The sequence below is a fragment of the Mesoplodon mirus genome (genome assembly GCF_964341445.2).
Source record: "Mesoplodon mirus genome assembly, chromosome: 4".
Classification (NCBI taxonomy): domain Eukaryota; kingdom Metazoa; phylum Chordata; class Mammalia; order Artiodactyla; family Ziphiidae; genus Mesoplodon; species Mesoplodon mirus.
In genome coordinates, this window is record NC_138979.1 from 48,131,017 (window position 1) to 48,144,637 (window position 13,621).

Here is a 13,621-nt window from a genome sequence, read left to right on the forward strand (position 1 = left end):
GGTGCGGGGAGACTTGTCCCGAGGGCCGGGGCGGCGCGAGGGCACGCGGGAGTGCAGGGAGGGCCCGCCGAGCTGCTGGAGCGGGCGGGACTAGCCAGCTCGGGCGGGGTGGGGGGCGTACGCCAGGCTTCCCAACCCGGGCGGCTCCGGCCCCAGCCCCGGCCCCTCCTCCCCGAGGGCGGGCGGGGCGGGGCGGGGCCCGGGCTCGCCCGGCCTCTTGGCGGCGCCGCGGTCCCTGCACTCGGGCCGGGCTCTGCTGGCTGCGGCTGGAGCGGGACCCGGGAGGCGGCGGCGGCGGTAAGTGAGCCGGGAGCGGGCGCGGGGACTAGGACTGGGAGGCCGAGGTATCGTCGTGGGCGGCGGGATCCGGAGGGGCTCGGGCCCGCCGTCCGAGCCCTGCGCCGCGCCGCGCCGCGCCCGCCCCCAGGCGCGCGGGTCCCGGGGCTGGAAAGTGCGCTCCTGGCTCCCGCTCGCGCGCCCTGGCGGGTAGACGTGCAGGACAGATGGTCGGGTTCCCGGGGGCCCGCGTCGGGGCCGGGGCGAGGGAGGGGCTCCGGGACCGCCGTGTAGTGAAGAGGGGCTGGCAGCCTTAGCACCCCTGCCTCGACCCTCGGGCTCGAGTGACAGTTGCGAGTGAGCCCGGGTTCCTCCCGGACCCAAGCGAGCACCTCGGTCCCTGCCGACCCTCTTTTACTTTATTTCTGGGCGTGCTGGTCTCGACCATCCCTTGAAAAGAAAGGGCGGGTGGGCGTCCCTCTCTCCCTGGCTTTCCCGGTCCTGGCAGGTCGTCCTGAAAGACCCCGGCTCACGTACGGCACACATCCTAGCTTTCCAAGGGACTTTTCCAAGTTGCATCACTGTTTGGCCTCTACACAGGTGCTTGGCTGTCATGTTGGAGTTAGTTACAGAGGATTTTTTTTAAAAAACTTTGTATGTTTACTCTGCGTATACCCCTTCACCCCAAGGCTGCGGTGCCTTTCCAGCGCTGCTCACAACGCGCTGTTCAAAACACGTTCGGGATTTCTTTTGGGTATTGGTTCTCAAACTTGGCTGCACATCTAGAGAGTTTTAAAAAATTCTGATGCCTAGGTCCCACCTCTAGAGATCCTGATTTAGCTGGTCTGGGGCGCAGCCTGATCAATGGAATTTAAAAAGCCAGGTGATTCTAATGTGCTTTGGGTTGTGCTTTTCGCTTTCCACACCCACTTTCTGAACTACTAGAGGAGATCATCTCAGCTGCTCTCGATTCTGCCTTGTGTAATCCACCTTTGCACCTGAAAAACCTGTGGGCTGGTGCTTTCCAACTTTAAACTGCAGATAGTGCCTTTTTTCTGGAGTTCCCTCTGCTTCTACCTCTCTGTTCACAGAAAATATTGCTAGTGCACTTTCTGCCAAGGAGGTGACAGTGGAGGGATTAAAGTCATGAAGTCCTTGCAGGGGTCAAGGTTATGCTACAGGGTTCTTATTCAGGGAAACTGATAGTTTGACTTGTCCTATTTGGAAAGGATTTCAGATTAAAAGGAGGAAAAATAATTTAGGAATCCATCAGCTTTTGGAGATCCTCTGGCACAGATTATGGTTCTGCATAAACGTGTGGGGAAATTTTTTAAGCATGCAAGCTGACAAGGTCATTATTTTGTAGTTGATATGGTGTTAATATGTGTGTTAAGCTTCATTGTGTAGATCGGGCTTATTCCCACTGTGTGATTAAGCCCAGCAGATGTAATTAACACAGTGTGTATTTCTTGTTGATAGCATAATATCTGAGTTAGGGAATTGGTGCCTACAGTAGCATGACACATCTGAGGTGAGACCTTTGCCACTTGTCTAATCTTAAAAATGATAGGGAAATAGGCATAAGGAAAAATCGAATATATGTATACACTGACTGAATTTGAGCATATGTTTTCTTATAGTGTGTTATTGTGACAGTCTCCTGGGATCTTGGTTAATATACTGTGGTACCTAAGTATGATGTTTGTATTAGATTCCCACCTGTATGCTACTTGGCCACAAACCAGTGGATTTCGTTTTTTTCTTAGGTGCTGGCCCTCTGTATGACTTTTTTTTTTTTTTTTTTTTTTTCGGTACACGGGCTTCTCACTGTTGTGGCCTCTCCCGTTGCGGAGCACAGGCTCCGGACATGCAGGCTCAGCGGCCATGGCTCAGGGGCCCAGCCGCTCCGCAGCATGTGGGATCTTCCCAGACCTGGGCACGAACCTGCGTCCCCTGCATCAGCAGGTGGACTGTCAACCACTGCGCCACCAGGGAAGCCCTGTATGACATTTTTGTTACTAGTGGTGTGACATTCTTTTAAGAGAATGCCCTCCAGAGTTGGAGGAAAGTTTGTGTTCATTTCTAGCTCCTAACGTGAGTCAAAAGAACATTCATTTTGAAAAAAATGCAAAATTGTAGAGTTTGGTCCAAGTTGGTTTCTCTCTCTTTCCCATCTTCCATTACCATGTGCTGCTCCTATCCCTGTGCTCAGTTGCTGAAAGTGGGGCCACGGTGGCAGTGGGCTTAACTGTCTTGGCTTGAGGATGGAGGTTATGTGGAGGGCATGGTCTCACAGGGTGGCCCCTGGCCGGAATCCTCAACCTTTGGAGGAAAAAGACCATATGGAAAGTGTTTTCCTACTGTTGAGTTTTTTTGGTTTTTTGGACCAGGCCAACAAAATGAAGCCATGTTATTGACTGGTTCGTTAACTTGCTAATCTTATCTCCATTTAGGGGGAAAATGTTGACTTGAGAATGCTGTCGAACTCCTAGTGCCTGAAAAGTTGCACCTGAACAGCAATGGTTAAACTGTGAATATAATGGTACATTCTGGAAAAAAAGCAAGAAAAAGTATGTGTAAATATGGACCTAACACATTTATTTAAGCATTTCTCCCTTTTTAGTAGTAACTCTAATATTCTAAAGTAATTAGAAGAACGTAAGTGAAGAAAGAGTTAGTGAGGGGCTTCTTTATTTAGAGAAAGGGTTTGCAGCATTCAGAAGAGTGATCTTTGATTTGTGTTAAGAATAGACTGCCCTATTGGCTTTTTTTTTTCCCCCTTCACGTAGGAACAGTTAATTTGCTTGTATTGATGGGGTTGGGGATGGTTTAAAGAATTCAATGGCTTCCTTAACTCCCTCTGTCCCCACCCCTGCCTGCAACCCATTTATCTAAGAGGTGCCATTGACCCTTTTAAAAAACACGACTGATTTTGTGCTTTTCCTTTCTTTTCCTCCTCTGATCCTGGCACTAAAGGGCAGTGAAATGGCTGAAAGGTTGGCATCAGAGGAGAAAAACAAAGTTCAAGGGGAATTGAAAATTGGGTAATTTTCCATGAATGACCAAGTGCTTACTTTATTCTGTTACATGACATTGCTGTTATCAAGAAACAAGTTATACCATGAAAACCCTGAAAGTAGAAGAGAAGAAAGGGGGATTTGATGGAAAGAACACCAGGGTTGACCAGCTTTCATGTAGGGGAAGCTTATTGGAGTTTTCAGTCAAATGCCCCAGTCCGACCCCACTGTCCTTCCTTCTTCAGGCACTGTCCTCCATCCCCCAGACCAATATCCCTGGGAGAGAGAGTGCTTCATCTTAAGTTCATACCAAATTTTTGTTTTTGTTGTTTCTTTATTCAGTCATATAACAAATTCAGTTCTTATGAAGCCCCCACTCCTGGCAAAGCTCTGTTATCGTTCACCGATTTCGTGGTAAACGGTATAGAGCTTGAAATCTGGTGGAGATGTAAACTGGGGGTTACGGTAAGTTGGGAACTCTTAGACACACAGTGAGCATGAAGAACTGTGTGGGGAGTCGGGTACCACCTGGCTCGCCGCACCTGGGTGTATAGATACCTTGTCAATTCACTGGCAAAGCAGACACAAGAAAAGCTCTTCTTGGGTTTAAATTATTTTATTAAGTCCCTACGTCAAGTTTTAAATAATTGACTTCAGATACTTTTCTGATGGACGAGAGGGGTTTGTACGGCCGATCCTGCCAAGGGAAAGTGAGGAGTGAGGAAGGAGGAGTTAGGATTCTGGCAGATGCGATTTGCTTGAGGAGTACTTAGGCAAGCAGTGCAGGGATACGACCGGGGATGGGAAGCTGGCGGAGAATGTGGCTGGATCCCTTTTTGCCATGATGGTAACTGGCAACCTCAGCTTAGTGAGTAGAGGCTACCCCTCCTGTGCAACTGAGCTGGAAGGAGGGTAACAGCAGCCGTTGTACTTTGAGAGCAGGTGGGTCGGTTCTTGTCTGTGGCTCCAGCCAGTGTGTGGATGTTCGTTCTTTATCATACTGTTGTCCCTTTAGCTCAGGTTTCCTTGGACAGACAGGAAGCTGGACTTCACACTGCTTTTCCTTGGGAAGGTGGTTTCCAAACAACTGACTCACAGGACTAATAACCCCAGGGTTGTAAGTGTAGTTACATTTGTTGACTGTCCACCTTTCACGTGTCAGGTAGCGAGCGGGGCACTTGCCCTCTGTTGCTTTAAAACCTGTACATTCCTGAGGGGCAGGTGGAAGCGGCCTCATTTTACAGATGAGGAAACTGAGGCCCAAAGAGATCCTGGGCAGCTCAGGCACTCCAGATAAGTGGCAGAGCTGAGGTTCCAGAGCTGAATTCAAAGCTGAGGCCTTTCCACTGCTCCTTGCGCCTCTAAAGCAGAACTGATTGGGAAATTGTGTTTTCTGTGCCTTGTTTTTCTAACACCACAGTCCCCTTAGATCTGGATTGATTTACTGTTTACCTCTACGGGACGATGCGTAATGTTAGACTGAAGATCACTGCGGGCTTATCATCCCAAGGGAAATTTTATGAAATCCTATTTTTCTGTTTTTTTAAACGGAGAGGATAGATTAGGCTGTTTAGAAAGGCTCTGAATGGATCCCAAATCCTAGGTTAGAGAGACATTGTCTCCACATTTCTTCAAGTTCTGCAAACCTCTGAAGTTCTGGAGATAATTGGTCCTTGGGTAAGAGATTAAAAAAGTTCAGTGTCGAATATTCTGGAGCAAAACTAAGCCGTGCACGTTCAGTTCCTATTTATGTGGTACTAGCAACAAAAACAAAACTTTCCTGCATTGTTAAGTACCTCAAGCTCTTAAAATTACAGGTCAGAAGGGTTCAGAGGCGTGCAGAGCTATAATTAGGAAAGGTTAAGTTGAAAACAGGGTTACCGCGTGTGTGTCCATTACTACAATGGGCTGTAGCTCTGTATTTTACCCTAAGAAGGATCAGCTCGATGGAGGGTCATCATGGAGTTAGTGTTTGGGATTAGAGCACAGGGCATTTGTCATGAACATGGAATATTTCAGCCTCTTGTTTTATAGGGCGGGTTTATCCCCTGCTGTCCAATCACAGGGCTTTCTGCTTGCCTTTGGTAGAGTACATAATGGCTCAGGCTGTTATATACTTTGTAGTTTTCTTAAGTCTATAAAGCCCCTTTATTAATAATCTTTCACCCTTGCTTATCTCTTTGCTAGAGGATTGAGGCAAGATGATCAAGATTTTCTAGTTTTGGCTTCAATAATTCTCCTGAATTATGAATAATAATAATTATTATTCATTAATTATCTTTATTATTAATAATCACACTAATTATTTATAATAATAATTATTAATAATCTTTCACCCTTGCTTATCTCTTTGCTAGAGGATTGAGGCAAGATGATCAAGATTTTCTAGTTTTGGCTTCAGTAATTCTCCTGAGTTTTACTTCTGACTCCCCCTGGCTTTCTAGCCCGTATTTTATTGCATTTGAAACTGGCACTCTGTTTTCCCTTGCAAATTGGAGTCCATTCAGGGAAGAGGAGCCCCTGCGGCTAAGACTCCTCCCAGGGATCCTGAGACGTCAGTGTTGTTGATCCCATTTTCCAGGTGAGGAACCTGGTGAGGTCTGGAGTTTTGTGATTCCAGTTCAGTGTTGGAGACGCTGTTAACAGCTGCCCTCTTTTGATTTTATTTCAGGGGAAAAAGAGGGGGCCCAGTTTCCAAAATCGTAAAGAGGTTCTAATATATCCTATGAACTAATCCATATCCTTGAGCTTTGTTGTAGCTGTATTACAGATAGCTTTTTGTAAAAAAAAAAAAAAAAAAAAAAAAAAGAATTTGCTTCTCCACTATTTTTGCCTATAAGATTTTTATCCTCCTTATTAAAAACAGTGACTTAGAATTGCACAGCAGCAGCTGAAAAGTGGATTAGTCTCTCTCCTTGCCCTAATCAAATATCAAAAACCTGGAAAGTTTACTGAGAGTGGTGATTACAGTGAAAGCTTTAAGAGTTGGAGAGGAACTGATAGAGAAAGAATGGAGGGAGAGATAAGAGAGAGTAGTTTGGAAAGGGACTGCTGGCTGGAGTTTACCAAATTTAAGATTTTTCCTACTTGTGAGTTTCAGGCTTGAGGCTTGAGTACCTTTGTTTCATATGTAGTCAGGCCGCTCAGCCCTAACTATCTGTGCTGCCCTGAGCCACCCGAAAGCTGTTTTTTGGGGTGGGGTGGGGTGGAAATGGGTGTAAGGTTAGAGGGAGAGGGGAAGTAGGGAAGCAGGGTGGTGGGGGGAGGATTAGAGCCAATAGTTACCTGGTTCTTCAGGTCTGGTCTGCTCAGGGCATGACCACCTCTTGCTAAGGGCCTGGATACCTGCCTTGAGTCCAACTTCCTGGGCGTGAGGCAGCTGGGTGGGGTGCAAAAGAGTCACCAGACTTCCCAGGAGGCCTGCCCAAATCAGTGATTCTCATAATAATAGCACATGTTTCTGGAGCATTTACCTCCAGCCCTGTCTGAGAGTGTCCAACATGGCAGCTCTGTGGGATGGGGACTATCATAAACCCATTTTCCTGGTGAGGGAAAGAAGGCCATGAGAAATTGGGTCACTTGTCGAAGTTGTGCAGCTACCAAGTGGTTGGATCCAGGGTTCAAACTTGTCCGGCCTTGAGCCGTGCTCCTCTGGACCCAGAGCCCTGGTTAGTGCATGGGCTCTGCATTTGTCCCCTCAATTCACCCACTCATTCATTTCTTCACAAATTGTTGACTGCTTGCATGTGCCTTTATCTCAACAATTAGAACACCATCAGTGCCCTTTGCTAACAGGTCGGAGGAACCCCCTCCCCCCAAAACCTGTAAACAAACCTGTAAAGCGGAAGTCTCTCTCAACTGACCTCGCACCCCCGTGTGTAGCAGAAAATAGATGCTCCATAAAGTTTTGTAGGAGGAAGGACAGAAGTCATTCAGCTTTTTGAAACGTGACGTCTTGTATTTCATCTGTGTCTCTCTAGCAGCCACAGTGATTTCTAAACAGAAAGACAGATGAGCGCTAAGAAGGGTGAGACTGGGGGGGAATGTTTCACCAAAATAATAAAGGGGAATTCTTGATAAAGGCATGTTTTAAAAAATGTATTTCGGGCTCTCATGGTCAGTGATTGCTGTTTGTATTTGTGCTTAAAGCACTATTATTCAAAGGGCATGCCTACTCCCAGCTTGCAGATTATTTTGTGAGTCAAGGAGGCCCTTCAGCCTTCCGGGCATGGCTGGGACTGTTTTTTTTTTTTTTTTTTTTTTTGCAGTACGCGGGCCTCTCACTGTTGTGGCCTCTCCCGTTGCGGAGCACAGGCTCCGGACGCACAGGCTTAGCGGCCATGGCTCACGGGCCCAGCCGCTCCGCGGCATATGGGATCCTCCCAGACCGGGGCACGAACCCGTATCCCCTGCATCGGCAGGCGGACTCTCAACCACTGCGCCACCAGGGAGGCCCTGGGACTGTTTTTTGACAGCAGAACGCATTGTCTTTGGACTTGAGGATCAAACCCCTGGAGGGTTCAAGCCCACCTCCATCTTCTCGGGGCAAGGCTCCATTTAACATTTCAGTACGTGAGCTGGTAGAAGGTAGATCCGCCTCTGGTCTTCTTGTTCCATCTTCCCACTGTGGGGTGAGAGCACTGGGGTCTCACCTGCTTGAATTGGAAACCACATTTGCCCATCACAAGGAGTGTGGCATTCTGGGCAGGTTTCCTCATCTGTAAAAGGGGTATGTAGCTCTTACCGCCTAGAGCTGTTAGGACCACATCTCTTTGACATAGTATAGTGGCTCTCAAAAATGGGGCCCGGCTGGGGGACATTTGGCAGTATCTGGAGACATCTTGGTTGTCACGACCAGGGGTGGTGGCGACTACTAGCATCTAGTGGATAGAGGCCAGGGATGCCGCTAAATACCCCACAATGCACAGGATGGCCCCCATAACAAAGAATTATCCAGCCCAAAAGTCAGTACTGGGAGGCTGAGAGCCCTGGCAAGGTGGCACCTCTAACAGCGGTGGTGGTTTTTAACATCTCTTATCAAAGGGAGCTGTTGGCCAGTGGGTGGCAAAGAGCCCTGCTTTCTTAAGTGGGGTGGAGGGAATGGAATTTAACCTTTTATTGGTGCTTCTGGGTTACCCCACAGGTGCCCCTGAAATGTGGCAAGAGCTGTTTTCCTCTCCACTAGCGTGCTCCTTAACTTCATTTGTAATTGCATGCGCCTATTTACATATAAATAATACATATAGATTTACATATAAATAACTTACATGCTAAGAAACGTCCCCTAACATCTCAGAGTAGTTAAACCTGGCTCTTCAGGAAGACAGCAGAGTGGGGCCCTGGAGTAGAAGCCAGGTGCCTGCACCCACCGTGTGGCCTGACCTTGGGAGGCTGGCTTTCCTCCCCAGGAAAGGACGGGTAATCACATCACCCTCCTATCTTACCACATTGTTCCCGGGACTAAATACAGTAAATCCGGACACATGAAAATCGCTCTGTCCACATGAAGTAGTTCTACACATGTGAAGGTGTAGTTTGATTCCTAAGGTGTGATTTTGAACGTGTTTTTCAGAGAACTCTGTGGTCACTCAAGAAATGCCACTGAAAAAGGATTAGGGCTCAACAGCCAAGGAATATCCGTGTTGCGGGCGAAGTGGGAAACTAGGCCCAGAAAACATTCCTTCAGCAGAGCCTACGATTCGGTGGCAGAGTGGCCGTGCTCTGAGTTTGGGTGTAAGCTACCTGCTCTCCTCCCTCTGGCTTCATCCTTTGGCTTTTCCCCTATTTGCTGGGTGACCCTGGGCAAACTCCTGGACCTCCCTGTGCTTTGGTTTCCTCACCTGTAAAGTGGGGCTAATGATAACAACACCACCCACCTGAGGACAGGTGCGGTGGGTGGGGGGAGTGACTTGGCCTTAAGTGCGTAGTGCACATGGGAAGCTTAACTCAATAAATGAGTTATTAGTAAAATAATACTATTTATTATTTTGGCCTATAGCATGTATATTTATATTCATGTGAGGAAGGGATTGCTCCTGGGTTAGGAGCTGAAAAGATTTTTCCAGAGTTCTGTTATCATTTTCTATTTTATGGTAAAATACATACTGTGTAAAATTGCCCATTTTAGCCAGTTTAAAGTGTACAGGTCAGTGGCATTAAGTACATTCCCAGCATTATGCAACCATCACCACTATCTAATTCCAGAGCTTTTTCATCACCCGAGAGGGAAACCCTGTAGCCAGTAAGCAGTCATTTCACTTTCCTCCCTCCCCCCCAGGCCCTGGCACCACCAGTCTACTTTCTGTCTCCGTGGAATTGCCTATCTGGGTATCTTATATAAATGGGATCATACAACATGTGGCCTTTTGGTCTGGCTTCTTTCAGTAAGCATCATGTTTTCCAGGTCCATCCATGCTCTGTAGTGAGTATCAGCACTTCGTTCCTTTTACCTGGTGTCTTTGTAGAGTAACCCAAGCCTCAGTTTCATCAGGCCTATTCTCCCACATCGTGTCCTGTTTTCAAGCTTTAGAATGTCTTTCTTCATTCATTTGGGTTCTTTTTGGCCAGCCTTAGTTTTTCCACTTTTCCTGTCGGTGATTCTAATGACCCTTGAAATGAATATTGGAGTGACATTGTCACGCCGGGTTCTCTGTGCCGCCGGGGAGTAGGTCTTATTAGGTATTTTATTTCTGCTGAAGAATTAGCAGCAGGGGGACACACACCAGCCCAGAGTTGTGCTTCATTTCCCCAGGACAGCACAGCAGGTTTAAAAACAAGTGTCTGGAAAACACCCACCAGGCCATTTTATTCCTCCGGGTAAAAAGCTTTCCACATGAGAAGTGGCCCTCAATTAAGTCGTTTAATAAAAACCTCCCTCTGTTTTAAAGCTTTCTTGGGAAGTGTTTACATTTAACGCCACTGCGGGCTTCTAAATGAGCTGCTGTGGAGTCAGGGATCCTTAACCTGTGACTTTAATAATATCCTTTGCTTTAGATTTCCAGGTGGAGGCCTGGGCCAGATTTGTAGCGTGTCATTGACCCAGACAATCTGGACTCTCTCCTCCCCACCCCGCTTAAGCCACCAATGATGGAAGATTCAGAGAAGCCTGAAGCCCCAGAGATGTAAAGCTAGCTCCTGGAGAGAGAGACCAGACTGAAAGGAGATGGTGTGTCGCCTCCATCCTCCCAGTTCTGAGCTCAGTAACAGGGTAGGGGCTTCAGTAAGAAGAGACTGAAGCATTTAGGAGAGCAGCTCAGGGCTGTGAGATGCTGGGTCCTTTAGGCAGGGCCTGAGATTTCAGCCAGGCTTTGGAGCTTTCTTGAGTTACGGGCCATGGGCCCTTATAGCTGAGGAGGCTCTGCTTTTTGCTTTGATTCTGGAGAGGTGAGTAGGTCCTGCCAAGAGGAAGCAGGATGTTGGCAGCTTTAGGGAGCTTAGAGGTTCTTTTGTGGCAGATGCTAGGATTTATCCCAGAGCAGTGTCCAGGGAAAAGCTGTGTCCTGAAATAAAGGACGCTCTAGGATGGCTTTCCATTTGTGCTGCTTTCCTGGGGATCCTCATCAAGCTGGCCCAGGACAGGTGGGTGGAGAAGCCCAGGGACCCTGGCACAGGTTGGGATTTGCAGAGGCTGCAGGACCTGGTGGTTACGAGCCTGGACTCTGGCCTTGGACTTCCAGGGTTCGAATCCTGCTTCTGGGGTTATATGTTATATGAGTGAATCTTAATAGAGTGCTTGGAACAGTGTCTGCATAGGGAGGTGTATGCATGTATGGTCTTATACACTTCACTTCTGTGACTCCCCAGTTAAAATCGAGGAATGGTCCTTATTTTCAGAGCTAATTCACCTCCATGCCCAGCAGCCTTGTGCAATCCGTGGGAGAGGGTGAGATCACAGGACCCTTAAAAAACAAAACAAAACATGACATTCAGATGGGGAAATCATGCTTGATTGAACCCATTATGTTCTCTGAGGGAGAAAATAAATGTGGGAAGAAGGGCAAACCAGTGGATCTAATTTATTGAGATTTCCCAAAGACCTTTGAAAAGACTTTATGCCAAAGGTTATTAAATGTGTTGAGACTTCCCTGGCGGTCCCTGCTTCCAGTGCAGGGGGAGCGGGTTCGATCCCTGGTCGGGGATCTAAGACTCATGTGCCACAAGGTGCGGCCAAAAAAAAAAACACAAACCAAAGGTTATTAAATGTGTGAATCTCCCACAACTCTGTGTGTGGCAGTGAATGTAAGAAGGAATGTGGTCGAAACTCATCTTCTTTATTGTGCTTGATAAAAGGAGAAGAGAGTTGGTGAAATCACCACACTTGCAGGTGAAGTGGAATTCTTTTACATGTTTTCTTTTTTTTTTTTTTTTTTGGCGGTACGCGGGCCTCTCACTGCTGTGGCCTCTCCCGTTGGGGAGCACAGGCTCCAGACGTGCAGGCTCAGCGGCCATGGCTCACGGGCCCAGCTGCTCTGCGGCATGTGGAATCCTGCCGGACCGGGGCACGAACCCGTGTCCCCCTCATTGGCAGGCGGACTGTCAACCACTGCGCCACCAGGGAAGCCCTGGAATTCTTTTAAAAGTAAAATTGGAAGAAGACATTGGAGTTAAACTATAGGGATGTTTTTTATTTTTATTTTTTAAATAATTTTGGATACTACATGGAGCTGTCAGTTATAATTTTAAATAATTTGTTCGTGGTTAGTGGTGCACCTGGGCAGCTAGAAGTTGGAGCTAGGAATTGTGTGTGCTGCTTCCTAGCACAGCTACCCATCATATGCCTGGAGTATCATAGGTGCTCAGTAAATGTATGTTGAGTGAATAAGTGAAGATTAATAGAACAAAGGGGTTCATTAAAAATAATTCAAGTAGTTTACAAAATAATTTCTAGTTTCTGTCTTTAAGAGTACATTTGTATGGACTCGAGGACACGGGGGCGGGGGAAGGGTAAGCTGGGACGAAGTGAGAGAGTGACATGGACATATATACACTGCCAAATGTAAAATAGACAGCTAGTGGGAAGCAGCCACATAGCACAGGGAGATCAGCTCGGTGCTTTGTGACCACCTAGAGGGGTGGGATAGGGAGGGTGGGAGGGAGACGCAAGAGGGAGCGGATATGGGGATATATGTATATGTATAGCTGATTCACTTTGTTATAAAGCAGAAACTAACACACCATTGTAAAGCAATTATACTCCAATAAAGATGTTAAAAAAAAGTACATTTGTAGAAGGCAGTAGATTTCACCATTTATAAATATAAGAATCAGACCCTTAAATGCACAGATACTGAATTTCATCCCTTCTGTGATTTGACCCAGGGCAATAAATGAATGAATGAATGAATGAATGAAATGAATAGAAGCTTTGTCAGCACCGACCCCTCTCCCCCAGTAGAATTTAGGAAGCTTGGGGATTTGCTAGACTAAAAAGTTACGTGTAGGAGTTATTACCTTTGTATTTTTCATTGCGTTCACCTTACTGTGGGGCTAGTGTGGTGCCTCATGGGTAGGAGTTCTCTGTATGTGTATGAATGACAAATGAATTCAGATCTCCTTAAAATAAGCACAAGTATTTTATTATTGCATGTGTACTCTGTGCCAGACAAACTTACATTATATTTGCTCTTACGGTGGTTGTGTTAGGTTTTGCTACATAGTGTTGCTACATAACACAACAGTCCCTGATCTCAGTGCCTTACAACTACAAGCATTTATTTTTCTACGGGGTACGGTTTGGTTGACCTAGGCTGGCCTTGGCTGGGCCAGGCTAGATTCCAGGCTTCCATCTGGCTTTAGGGCTCTTCCACATGTGCTTATTTGGGGGCCTATGGTGTGCTCATCTTGTAGCAGATCGTGGTAGCCTAAGAGGGCAGATGGGGATGCGTGATGCCTCTTAAGGCCTTGGCTCATAACCATTGGCCAACACATCACATGGCCAAACCCAACATCAGTGCAGTGGGGAAGTAGAGTCAGGCCATTCTCGTCCACTGCAAAGTCACATGGGAAAGAAGGGACTGCAGTAAACAGTGATTGAATCCACCACAATGATCACGAATGAATGAGAGAGGTGAGAAAAATAGGGGCCAAACCAGCCTTTTGGAAGCTTGCTCAAGCTAGGCCAGCTGGGTGAAGATTCATATATGTTTTGCCCAGGTACCAGCCTAAGCCTTGGTAATACCTGTAAGTTAGCACTGACTCTCGACTGAATGTCACTTCACATTTGTTCACTGTGACGCTGCTCCTGGGAGCTCAGCTTATCTGCGGGAGGAACGGAGGTGGTGGGCTGGCTTTTCCTCTGGTCAGCAGTCCTGACCTGACAGGCTGCCCAC

At 47.2% G+C, this 13,621-nt stretch overlaps 1 protein-coding gene across 3 annotated transcripts in view; it reads left to right on the forward strand.

Moving 5' to 3' along the window:
* The first annotated feature begins 224 nt into the window (after nucleotides 1–224).
* CGNL1 (cingulin like 1) overlaps nucleotides 225–13,621 on the forward strand; it is a 163,755-nt gene continuing 150,358 nt past the window's right edge. The window contains exons 1-2 of one of the 3 annotated variants that reach the window (XM_082617718.1): nucleotides 281–297; nucleotides 2,730–2,850. The gene's annotated coding sequence lies outside the window, so the exon portion shown is untranslated. Of the gene's footprint in view, nucleotides 298–2,463; nucleotides 2,851–13,621 lie in introns of those variants that run through there. The other 2 variants (XM_082617716.1, XM_082617717.1) reach the window with 2 other exon arrangements.